Here is a 14,135-nt window from a genome sequence, read left to right on the forward strand (position 1 = left end):
ATCTCTCGATATTAATATATTTCCTTTATCGAAAAAAGCTGGGCGTCTCTTCAGGCAGATTTAGTTCGCCTGATTGGGTTGAGGGTGCTAGCGGGCGATTTGATGGACTACATCCGCTTCAGGGCCGTTTGCGCACACTGGCGATCTAGCTCAGACTGTCCACGCGGCCGCGGCGTCGTAGACCCGCGCTTTCACCCTCGCCGGTGGATGATGCTGCCCGAGGGCCACGGCCTCTACCCTGGTCACGGCAAGCTACGTGGTTACATCCGCTTCTTCGGACTTTGAGTCTTGTACGTTTAAATTCTCTAGTCGTTTTTTGAATGCTGTAGCGCATAAGTTAGCTCGCTCCGCCGAGCCTTTGGTTTGTAAAATCTCTGTGGGTGTTATCCCGGAGCTTATCCGTGATGAACTGTGTAATGATGTTAGCTAATCAATAAAGTGATATATTCTCAAAAAAAAAAACCTCTCCACAGGCGTCATCGTCCGCGTCCTGCTCCCGCTTTTCGGGAACCACTCGCATCCTCGACTCAGTCGATGGCCTCCTCCTCCTGCAGCGGGACGAAGACACCGTCATCCGTCTCCTCCACCCCTTCACCGGTGACATTGTAGACCTCCCGCCACTCGCCACCCTCATGCGTCTTCCTGGAGCCAATCTGAATGTGACAATGACTTGGACGTATTTTAGAAAGATCGGCGCTACCTCCGTCAGTGTTAGTGCAGGTGGAGTCATCACTTGTCATGATTGTACTTCATAGCATATCGATGCTAGCCTTTGCTACTTCCACAGACCATCAATGGAATGTTCCACCCTGGAGGCTCTCACCATTTTGGAGGCTAATATCATCCCAAGGCAAGCTATACATGATGGATAATCCCACACTTGACACTACTCATCCCGGTGACACTCAGATTTACTGGATCGACCCGCCGCAGCATGACGAGACAGGCTCAGCTTCGTCCTCAACGCCATCGCAGAAGTTGGTTGCCACATGCCCGGCCGGCAAGATGCCTGTCCCTCAATACCTGGCAGAATGTGACTCGGAAGTCCTGTTCATAGGGTATAGAGACGGATTCTTTACACACCCTTTAGTTTACGAGACTGTCTGACCTTACCCTTGACAGGGTTGCACCGGTAACTAGCATCGGAGGCAATGTTCTGTTGATTGATGAAAGGATTCTAAGTGTCGGGGGTGACACCATCGTAGCTGTTCATCCGACGGACCTGTATTTGGCGCAACGCAACCTCAACAGTCACACATGGTTACCGGCAACGGATGGATGTATCGCAAAACGTGATGTGTCAATGCCTTATAGCCTCATTTACCATATCTTCACCTGTTGCAACCGTGCTATTTGGTGAGCTAATTGTTGATCCCAAACTTTGTTTTCCCTTAATCAGAGCCTTTTGGTTTTACTTGGCGACGAGCTAATTGTTTACCACATATCGTACAGGAACAAGAACAATTAGTTATCAGCAAAAGAATCAGAATAATTGGAAGGTGAAGTGCAAGTGGCGCCTGGGGGTAAGTCTGACCTGCAATACATTGATTCTATTATAGTGCTTTTTTTGGCTTGTTCTACTTCTGCTAATGATCAACCACACAACTTTAATATAGCTAGGTCATTAACAAAATATTAGTAATCATCCTTTGTGATTAACTCGTGCTATGCAATCATCCTGGAAACTTATGATATGCAATCATCCTTTGTGATTAACTCGTGCAGTCAACTTCGGTTCAGGCAACTTCAGATACGTTTTTATAATTAAACACTCCAAAGTTGTCCGTGAATAGTAGTATCATTTGTCGCATCCTCTCTCATTTTGTACTCTTCACAGAAAATGTATTTGAGCTTGAAATTTTGTTCACTTGATTTCAGATTTTGTACCAAAATAGGAATATTTTCACCAAAGCAAATCAAATGATTTCTTAGCTTCACATCTAGAGCAAAACATATTGGGGCAGATTTAGGAGGTCATCATTTCTCTGTGTAGATACCACGTTGTGCATGTTTTTTTTCTTTGCTTTTATTTGATCATATTGGTTCGCTTTGCTACATGTTCTTCTTTCACTAGGCATAAATAATCTGGACCATGGAGGTGATGGATGGCTTTACTCTGCATCTTTACTACCATGGAAAGGAGGGGTGGTAGTGGCTGATTAATTGTAATCAGAGGCGACCCATGAATCAGATAAATATAAGAAGCATATGGATCAAATAGTGTTTTCACAATAGTTCAATGCGGGGACATGAAAACAATACATTACATGTTTCAAAACACATTTCAATGTTCACACTTCACAGGTTCACAACATATTCAAATATTTGCAAGTCCATAACACATTCAAATGCTCATATGCTCCAATAGTAGATAATATAGAAATGAGCAAGAACTCCCCAAAAACTAGTGAAACTCCGATGGTCGAGGACAAAAGTTGAAATGTCCAAATGCAGCCACACATAGACTATACAAGATAAACATAGAAAGATGGATTAGTAAATCATATGAACATACCTTCAAAATATTTTCATCTTGCTCCATGAGGCAAAGAAATATACTAAGATGGTACCAATGATGAGCTAATTAGCTTTAAAATGAAGAACAAATTGTGGTCCTCCATTTTCGCTAGCCAACAACTGCTTGGGTCAATCCACGGTTCTCTTCATTGACCCCATAGAGAACATACAATGTTCCCAACCACATTTGTTTCACACTGAGCTAAGTTGTATAATGTTGACAATGTTCACATTTTTTCTGAATCCATCAATAATTGTTTGAACTCGTGAATATATTTTCGAATGCTCGGATGTGCATTTCTTCATATCTTGTGAACACTTTTTATCAAATCAATGAACATACTTGTACGAACCTCGTGAACATTTTTTGGATCCGTGAAGGTACTTTTTTTCAAACTCGTGAATATTTTATTGAATCCATGAACATACTATTTTTAACTCGTGATTTTTTTAATGCTGTGGAACATTATCTGACCATCGTTTTTTATAAAACATTAACGTCTTTTTCAAATTTTATGAATATTTTCACTTTCTCAAAATGTATTCATGCTTCCGAGAAAAATGGAATGACAAAAACATGAAAATACAAAAATAGTACCTCCTCCGGCCCTAAATACATCATCACAGTTTTAGGCAAAATGTAGGCTAACATATGTCTAGGTCCATTGAATCGGTGACAAGTATTTAGGAACGGTGGGAGCAATAATAAATGTTCATGTATGTTGATAAATATTCATGTATTCGTGGAAAAGGTAAGTGAAAAACCTTAAATAGAAAAATAAAATGAAAACCCAAAAAAGGGAAATATTATAGCGGTAAAAAAAGAAAAAGATTAGAAAAAATTGAAAGAGAAACAAAAAAATGTAGCAAGAAAACCAAATAGAATTCTTTTTTGAACTTAAGAAGAAATAGAATCAGAAAAGACAAGAAGCCAAGAAGTCTCTTTATGACTTCAGTCGGTACTTTCTTTCTAAAACTTTTGATAGTACGTTTTTAAGTCTCGGTCGATACCTTTTTTAGGGTGTCCGATGCATAATTTTTTTTGGGGGTTTCAACCCGATCGATACTTTGTCCAGTGTCCACACGTGAGACCCGACAAGAGAAACGGAAACAAAGGGAATGAAATGGGCTAGGTCCAACGAAATGGGAAAATAATTTTATGGATGCTTGGTTCACCGATTATCTTTGTGGACCAACTCCAGCAAATAACATGTGGCCAATGAGAAAATTATACGAGATTTGGTTGTGCTATTAGATCTAAACTATCATGTGTGCAACATGTCAATTGCAAGGATTGGTCTACATAGGTAAATTTGTGGACCAGGTCTCATAAAATTATTTTCTAGTAACGTGAGGGGGTACTGCGAATGCCCACAAAAGGCGCTAGGAATTGCCATGGTCCACACTCGTCAAAGAAGAAATCGATCGCTGCCTCGCTGGTAGCTTTGCATGCGATGAGTTATGGCCCATGCCATTGCTCGGGTGGTGATGGGATTCGAAATCGAAGGAAGACACCCGTGGATCTAACGAGGCGTGCTCATGATCTTGAGCTTGTTGGAGGACAACAGTGGCGGAGCTTGGGCCAACTGCAAGGGGGGCAAATGGGCTGAAATGACTACCCTAAGCCTATTTTTTCCAAATCGGGGGGGGGGGGGGCAAATGACCCAATTACATGGTCTTCCTTTGAGAAAAGCCCATGGGGCTGGGGGCGGGTGCGGCGGCCCCGCGTGACTTGGTTGTAGCTACGCCAGCCGGAGGACAATGCTTACATCGGGATGGATGAGGAGGTAGGGGTGACGGTCGTAGGAGATGAGGGAGGTGGCGTGTGTCTGCCGTGATTGGATGGGGATGTGGCGGTGGAATAGAGGTGGGGCGAGGGGTCGAAGGTGGAAGGAAAGAACAACCGGATGGAACCATTTTATCACTTGGCGGTGGAAGCCCTCTCCGACTTACGACTTCTGCTCATAGCGTGAATGAAAAGTTCGGGAAAAAATTGGCTAAAAAGGGTTGTGTTGATTGAGCCATGCTATACACAAAAGGAGTGAGAGAATGATGAGATTAGCGAAACAAATGAGACAATCAATAAGTGACCATGCCCTAATTTTAAAACAGTCACTTGTTTAATACTTCCTCCGATCCATTCCAAAGAATAAAACACTTTCGTTTTCCGTGTTTTTTAACCAAAAATTACTTAAGTATGTACATATTCTCGGTATAAAATTAGCATTATTAGAAATATTTTTAATATAATTCTAATGATGCTAAGTACATATAATATAATTAATATTTTGTTGCTTAATTTTATCCATAAAAAATCATCGTAAAATATGCGTGCAATTTATTCATCGAAACGGGTAAGAAATACGAAATAAAAAGTAAAACAAGGACTAATAGGAGATGTGAAAAAAGAAGCCCTAAAACAAAGGAAAAAACAGAAATAGAAAAGGAGAAACCAAACCAAACCGACCTCGGGCGGTTCCGGATCCCGTTGTGTTCACCCCTCCTTCCTTCACCGGCAATCGCCTCTGTTGGATCTTCGGCGATCCGCATCGCCGCATCGTTGTTAGCCGAACCTGGACATCGCCGGTACGCCGTTTTGCCTGTCGAAGCATTCTATTTTTCGTTCTTTCCACCATGGTTAAACCTATCTCGCTTCAATCTTTATTTTCCCCAGCAAGATTGCTATTTGGCCGAGTGGCATGTCACCGTCGATGTGCCGAAAGCGGCGTTCGGCCGTGGCTGCGTGCGGCATGGAGCGCCCTTCAAGCCTGACTGCACGCAGCAACAAGCGCCCTCGACTAGCCTGTGCTGCCATCTCAGAAGAAGAATCTAGCTGGGCGTCTCTTCAGGCAGATTTAGTTCGCCTTATCGGGTCGAGGGTGCTAGCGGGCGATTTGATGGACTACATCCGCTTCAGGGCCGTTTGCCCCCACTGGCGATCTAGCTCAGACTGTCCACGCGGCCGCGGCGTCATCGACCCGCGCTTTCACCCTCGCCGGTGGATGATGCTGCCCGAGGGCCACGGCCTCTACCCTGGTCACGGCAAGCTACGTGGTTACATCCGCTTCTTCAACCTCTCCACAGGCGTCATCGTCCGCGTCCTGCTCCCGCTTTTCAGGAACCACTGCATCCTCGACTCAGTCGATGGCCTCCTCCTCCTTCAGCGGGACGAAGACACCGTCATCCGTCTCCTCCACCCCTTCACCGGTGACATTGTAGACCTCCCGCCACTCGCCACCCTCATGCGTCTTCCTGGAGCCAATCTGAATGTGACAAGGACTTGGACGTATTTTAGAAAGATCGGCGCTACCTCCGTCAGTGTTAGTGCAGGTGGAGTCATCACTGTCATGATTGTACTTCATAGCATATCGATGCTAGCCTTTGCTACTTCCACAGACCATCAATGGAATGTTCCACCCTGGAGGCTCTCACCATTTTGGAGGCTAATATCATCCCAAGGCAAGCTATACATGATGGATAATCCTACACTTGACACTAGTCACCCCGGTGACACTCAGATTTTCCAGATCGACCCACCGCAGCATGACGGGACAGGCTCAGCTTCGTCCTCAACGCCATCGCAGAAGTTGATTGCCACATGCCCGGCCGGCAAGATGCCTGTCCCTCAATACCTCGCAGAATGCGACTCGGAAGTCCTGGTCATAGGGTATAGAGACGGATTCTTTACACACCCTTTAGTTTACAGACTGTCTGACCTTATCCTTGTCAGGGTTGCACCGGTAACTAGTATCGGAGGCAATGTTCTGTTCATTGATGAAAGGATTCTAAGTGTCAGCTCTGAGACAGTGCCTAGCATTGTGGGTGACAGCATCGTAGCTATTCACCCCGCAGACCTGTATTTGGCGCAACGCAACCTCAACAGTCACATATGGTTACCGGCAGCAGATGGAGGTATCATAAACTGTGATGTATCAATGCCTTGTAGCCTCATTTACCATATCTTCACCTGTTGCCAACGTACTTTTTGGTGAGCTAATTGTTTACCCAAACTTTGTTTTTCCTTAATCAGAGCCTTTTGTTTTACTTGGCAAGCTAATTGTTTTACCACCTATCGTACGTACAGGAACAAAGGAACAATTAGTTATCAGCATAAGAATCAGAATAATTGGAAGGTGAAGAGCAAGTGGCGCCTGGGGGTAAGTCTGACCTGCAATACCTTAATTCTGTTAGTATGCATTTTTTTGGCTTGTTCTACTTCTGCTAATGATCAACCACACAACTTTAATATAGCTAGGTCATTAACAAAATATTAGTAATCATCCTTTGTGATTAACTCGTGCTATGCAATCATCCTGGAAACTTATGCTATGCAATCATCCTTTGTGATTAACTCGTGCAGTCAACTTCGGTTCAGGCAACTTCAGATACATTTTTATAATTAAACACTCCAAAGTTGTCCGTGAATAGTAGTATCATTTGTCGCATCCTCTCTCATTTTGTACTCTTCACATAAAATGTATTTGAGCTTGAAATTTTGTTCACTTGATTTCAGATTTTGTACCAAAATAGGAATATTTTCACCAAAGCAAATTAAATGATTTCTTAGCTTCACATCTAGAGCAAATCATATTGGGGCAGATTTAGGAGGTCATCATTTCTCTGTCTAGATACCACGTTGTGCATGTTTTTTTTCTTTGCTCTTATTTGATCATATTTGTTTCGGTTTGCTACATGTTCTTCTTTCACTAGGCATAAATAATCTGGACCATGGAGGTGATGGCTGGTTTACTCTGCATCTTTACTACCATGGAAAGGAGGGGTGGTAGTGGCTGATTAATTGTAATAAGAGGCGACCCATCACTGGTAGAAAAACAGGCTTCCGGGAAGCCCCATAAGTCGCGAAGGTAAAGGAACCGCGACTAATGGGGTCTTTAGTCGCGGTTCGTGTGGCGAACCGCGACCAAACCTAGGCCCGAGGGCGCACGGTGGCCAGCTGGTGCACGTGGGGGGCTTTAGTCGCGGTTGGAAGGTGCCCGAAGGCCTTTAGTCGCGGTTGGCCGAGCCAGCCGGGACTAAAGCCCCTCCCCTATATACCCATCCGGCAGCCAACACTTAGCCATTTGGAGTCATTCTCTTCACAAACTTCACAAGTGAGTGTTAGGTTTGCTTTTGGTTCCTCTTATGCACATAAGGTGTTTGATGAAATGCCCCAAGAGCATGAAACAAATATGATATGAAGTGTTGGAGCCACACTTGAGCTTTCTCATTTATTTTTTCCTCCTCGATCGCGGTTAGCAACTTGAACCTTTGATGTGTCATTGATAAAATATGCATGTGTGTGTAGTTCATTGTTTAATTTATATTGTTTGTAGCTAGTTAGTTTAACAAATGCATGATGGTTAATTATATATTTTATATTATAATAATGCGGATGAATCGGCAATGGATGTACGGTGACCGACTCTCCGGCGAGTTCGATACGGGTTTGAAAGATTTCCTCGTAGTGGCTAATGCGAATAAGCGGGGGGTTTTGTTATCTCGTCCATGTGTTAGCCTGTAAGAATCGGAAGGGTTACTCTTCCTCAAGAGATGTTCACATGCACCTGCTTCGGCACGGTTTCATGCCAAGCTATAATTGTTGGACCAAGCATGGAGAAAGAGGGTTTATAATGGAAGAAGATGAAGAAGGGCATGATTTCATCGATGAAAGCTATCTTGCTCATTTCGGTGATACTTTCATGGAGGATCGCTGAAGGTGAAGGGGAAGGTGAAGGGAAGGTGAAGAAGAGGCACGTGATGATCCCATTGATGATCTTGGTCGGACCATTGTTGATGCACGGAGACGCTGCGAACCGAAAAGGAGAGGGAGAATTTGGATCGCATGTTAGAGGATCACAGGAAGGCGCTGTACCCCGGATGCGATGATGGTCTGAAAAAGCTGGACTGCACACTGGATTTGCTGAAATTGAAGGCAGAAATTGAAGGCACAGGCAGGTGTAGCTGACTCGGCATTTGAAAACTTGCTGAAAATGTTGAAGAATATGTTTCCAAAGAATAACGAGTTGCCCGCCAGTACGTACGAAGCAAAGAAGGTTGTACGCCCTCTAGGTTTAGAGGTTACGAAGATACATGCATGCATCAACGACTGCATCCTCTACCGCGGTGAATACGAGAATTTGAATGAATGCCCGATATGCCTCGCATTGCGTTATAAAATCAGAGGCGATGACCCTGGTGACGATGTTGAGGGCCGGAAACCCGAGGAAGAGGGTTCCCGCCAAGGTGATGTGGTATGCTCCTATAATACCACGGTTGAAACGTCCGTTCAGGAACAAAGAGCATGCCAAGTTGTTGCGATGGCACAAAGAGGACCGTAAGTCGGACGGGGAGTTGAGACACCCCGCGGATGGAACGCAATGGAGAAAGATCGACGAGAGAGTTCAAAGATTTTGCAGCTGACGCAAGGAACATAAGATTTGGTCTAAGTACGGATGGCATGAATCCTTTTGGCGAGCGAGCTCCAGCCATAGCACCTGGCCCGTGACTCTATGCATCTACAACCTTCCTCCTTGGTTGTGCATGAAGCGGAAGTTCATTATGATGCCGGTGCTCATCCAAGGTCCGAAGCAACCCGGCAACGACATCGATGTGTACCTAAGGCCATTAGTTGATGAACTTTTACGAGCTGTAGGGCAGACCTGGTGTCCGTGTGTGGGATGAGCACAAAGAAGAGGAATTTGACCTACGAGCGTTGCTTTTCGTAACCATCAATGATTGGCTCTGCTCTTAGTAACCTTTCGGGACTGTCAAATAAGGGATACAATGCATGCACGCATCTGCTTACATGAGGCCGAAAGTGTACATTTGCCAAATTGTAAGAAGAACGTGTACCTTGGGCATCGTCGATTTCTTCGAAAGGTCATCCGATAAGAAAGAAAGGCAAGCATTACAACGGCAAGGCGAGATCACCGGCCGAAGCCTGCGAACACTGCTGGTGTTGAGGTATTTGATATGGTCAAGGATTTGAAAGCCATCTTTGGAAAGGGTCTCGGCGGACAATCGGTTCCGAAGGAGAGCTGACGGGCACGCAGCCATGTGGAAGAAGAAATCTATATTGCAGGAGCTAGAATATATTGGAAAGTCCTAGAAGTCCGCTCGCAATCGGCGTGATGCACGTTACGAAGAATATTTGCGTGAACCTCCTAAGCTTCTTGGGCGTGTATGGGAAGTCAAATGATACAAAGGAAGCACGAGCAGGACAGGCAAAGTTTGAAAGACCACGATGACCTGCATCCGGAGCGGTTTCAAGGTCGTGCCGGCTACGCTACGACCAAAGAAGAGAAGGTCATCTTTTTTGAATGCCTGAGCGGTATGAAGGTCCCGTCTGGATTCTCGTCCAATATAAAGGGAATAATAAACATGGCGGAGAAAAAGTTCCAAAACCCGAAGTCTCACGATCGCCACGTGATTATGACGCAATTGCTTTCGATTGCTTTGAGGGGCTCTGCGGAAAATGTTCGAGTAGCCATTGTGAAGCTATGTGCATTCCTCAATGCAATCTCTCGAGAAGGTAATCAATCCGGAAGTTCTACCACGGTTGACGAACGATGTGATCCAATGTCTTGTCGGTTTCGAGTTGGTGTTCCCGCCATCCTTCTTCAATATTATGACGCACCTCCTGGTTCACCTAGTCGATGAGATTTCCATTCTCGGTCCTGTATTTCTACACAATATGTTCCCCTTCGAGAGGTTCATGGGAATGTTAAAGAAATATGTTCGTAACCGTGCTAGGCCGGAAGGAAGCATCGCCAAGGGCTATGGAAATGAGGAGGTAATTGAGTTTTGTGTTGACTTTGTTCCCGACCTTAAGCCGATTGGTCTTCCTCGATCGCGGCACGAGGGGAGACTAAGTGGAAAAGGCATGATCGGAAGGAAATCAACGATATGTATGGACGGCCATTCTCGAGTCGAAGCACACCACACAGTTCGACCAATTTCATCTTGGTGGCTCCGTACTTTGAGAAACACAAGAATATTTTACGCTCGGACAACCACAGGAAGCTCGAATCCTGGATTAGGAAGGCCCACATGGAGACTTTCGGCGAGTTGGTTGAGAAAACATTTAATGAGTGACGAAGATGTTGTAGATCGAGTCTGTACATGTTGGCCAAGACACCATCTTCGATTATAACGACTTTCCAAGAGTACGAGATAAATGGGAATACATTTTACACGATCGCCCAAGATAAAAGAGCACCAACCAAAACAGTGGTGTCCGCTTTGATGCGAGCAACCGAGAATGGGAAAAAGGTCACATATTATGGTTACATAGAGGAGATATGGGAACTTGACTATGGACCCTCCTTTAGGGTCCCTTTGTTCCGGTGCAAATGGTTCAAGCTAACAGGAGGTGGGGTAAAGGTGGACCAGCAATACGGAATGACAATGGTGGACTTCAACAATCTTGGTTACCTTGACGAACCATTCGTCCTAGCGAAAGATGTCGCTCAGGTTTTCTATGTGAAGGACATGAGTAGCAAACCGAGGAAACGGAAAGATAAGAAAACGATCGGTACATCATGCGATGATCCAAAGCGCCACATTGTTCTTTCGGGGAAAAGAAACATCGTGGGAGTGGAGGACAAGACAGGACATGTCGAGAAGATTATAATATGTTTGCTTTGAAATTCCGCCCTTCAAAGTGAACACCGACCCAAGCATTAAGTTAAATGATGAGGATGCTCCATGGATACGGCACAATCGTAAGCAAGCGGGGACACAAGGAAAGAAATGATGTGTAATAATTTATTGTACCAAACTTTGTTGAATGGATCATGTGAATTATATTACCCGTGATGTGTTTGGTGTCCATTTTCGAATGATTCAATTGACTCGAGATAGCACTGATGATACATGAAATTTGGAGTGATTCGGTCATACTCCGCATACGGGAAATTTGGAGTGACTAAGTCATACTCCTACATACGAGAAATTTGGAGTGACTAAGTCATACTCCTGCATACATTAATTTTGGAGTGATTTAGTCATACTCCTGCCTAGGCGTATAATATGCATACTCGTAGTCTTCATAGCCGCCGCCATTGTACTTGGTAGTCGTCGCCTTCTAAGTTGTCGGCGTCGTCGTCGCTGCTTGTCATCGTCGTCGTCGGGCGGTGCTCGTGGCTCGAAGCGAGGGTAGCGCGGGCGGGGATATCGCCGGCCGTGATGTGAGTCCATGACGCTCGCGGAGGTTCGGCCGTACCACCATAGCCGAGCGGCCGGCCTCGTGGAAGTTTCCGGGAGGCGAGACCAGTCCTCCTCATACCCGGCGAGCGCCCTCTCACGCCGATTGATGAAGAAGGCGTCCCAAGTATGCTGGTTATCGAGATGCCGGCGGGATTTATCCGCTGCTCGGCGTGAGGTCGAGGTAGTAGTGGTTCGTGATGGCCGCCGGCGCGCGGTGCCCGAGGGACGGGAGGGACCTGCACGCCGCCGGCGCTAGGCTCCCGGCCGGCGAGGACGCGGTAGCCCGGTGGGCAAGGGTAGTTCGAGGCGCAAAGCTCCTCCACCTGGCCGGTAGGTTAGAGTGGGTGCGGTGGAAGCCATGAGAGAGTGATGAGAGATTGTAGAGATGTGATAATGCTGGCTGGCCGGGCTACCTATATGTAGTGACAAATGGCGGGAAAAATGGGAGCGGGAAGACGAGGAGGCGGGGAAGAAAGAGGCGGGAAGAAAGTGGCGGGAAGAAAGAGGCGGGAAGAAAGTGGCGGGACGAAAGTGGCGGGAAGAAAGTGGCGGGAAGTATTTTTTTGATTTTTTTATATATTATTTGTATTTTTAAGAATTTGAATTGAATTAGTTTTATTTTTCTGATTTATTTGATATATTTTTTGTATTTTTAAGAATTTGAATTGAATTAGTTTTATTTTTCTGATTTTTTGGATATATTATTTGTATTTTTAAGAATTTGAATTGAATTAGTTTTATTTTTCTGATTTTTTTGATATATTATTTGTATTTTTAAGAATTTGAATTGAATTAGTTTTATTTTTCTGATTTATTTGATACATTTTTTGTATTTTTAAGAATTTGAATTGAATTAGTTTTATTTTTCTGATTTATTTGATATATTTTTTGTATTTTTAAGAATTTGAATTGAATTAGTTTTATTTTTTTGATTTATTTGATATATTATTTGTATTTTTAAGAATTTGAATTGAATTAGTTTTATTTTTCTGATTTTTTTGATATATTATTTGTATTTTTAAGAATTTAATTGAATTAGTTTTATTTTTCTGATTTTTTTGATATATTTTTTGTATTTTTAAGAATTTGAATTGAATTATTTTTATTTTTCTGATTTATTTGATATATTTTTTGTATTTTTAAGAATTTGAATTGAATTAGTTTTATTTTTATGCATTTTTTGATATATTATTTGTATTTTTAAAATTTTGAATTGAATTAGTTTTATTTTTCTGAATTTTTTGATATATTATTTGTATTTTTAAAATTTTGAATTGAATTAGTTTTATTTTTCGAGTTTTTCGTATTTTTAACATTTTTAAAAACAAAAAGTAATTCGAAAAATAGCCTTTAGCCAACCGCGACTAAAGGTCCGTAGCGCGCGTGGGAACGAAAAACCGGCGAAAAAAGCCTTTAGTCGCGGTTGGGTTGGCCAACCGCGACTAAAGGTACCTTTAGTCGCGGCTCTCTCCCCAACCGCGACTAAAGTGGGGGCTATAAATAGTTTTCCCGAACCGTCGCCAAACACATCGTCTTCTTCGCCGCTTCCGCTCAGGTCTCTCGCTGATCGAGAGCTCGCCGCGCGCCGCGCCTCGCCAACACCGCGCCTCGGCTGTGCGCTGAGCCTCGCGTCGCCGCGGACGCCGTCGCCGCGCGCGACGCGGTCGCCGCCGCCGCGTGCGTCGCCGCCGCCCTCCGCGTACGTGTGCCGCGCGCCCGTGTCGATCCGTGCGCACGCCGCGCGCTGCGCGTCGCCGGCCGGCCGCCCTCGTCATCACGGCGCGAGAGAAAGAGAGAGGAGAGGCGCCGGACGCCGCGCCGCCGCTCTGCTCGCCCGGGCGCTACGCTCGCGGCGGCCGCCGCGTGTGCGCGCGCATGAGAGAGAGGGGAGGAGCGCGCGCGGACGAGAGCCCCGCCTGCTTTTTTTTTTTTTTTTTTTTTTTAGTTTTTTACTTTGTGTAACTATAAGTTTTTTTAATTAAAAACTAGTAAAAATGCAACTACAATTTTGACTTAATAAAAATTAAACTAAAATGGGTACTAAAAAAAGAACTAAAATTTTGACTTAATTAAAAACTTTGTCTAAAAAAAGAACTAAAATTTTGACTTAATAAAAATGAACTAAAATTTTGACTTCATAAAAATTGACTTAATAAAAATGAACTAAAATTGACGCGTCAACGCGCCAACGCCGTCAACGCTACCTCTATTCAAACGCCGTCAACGCGCCAACGCCGCCAAGATGCGGAGTGTATTAAATGAGAAAGCTCAAGTGTGGCTTAATAAAAAATGAACTAAAATTTTGACTTAATAAAAAATGAACTAAAATTGTAACGCCATACCGTCGCCAAACGCCGTCCGACGCGCCAACGCCGTCAACGCTACCTCTATTCAACGCGCCAACGCCAACG

This window comes from Lolium rigidum, chromosome 7, assembly GCF_022539505.1.
Source record: "Lolium rigidum isolate FL_2022 chromosome 7, APGP_CSIRO_Lrig_0.1, whole genome shotgun sequence".
Classification (NCBI taxonomy): Eukaryota; Viridiplantae; Streptophyta; class Magnoliopsida; order Poales; family Poaceae; genus Lolium; species Lolium rigidum.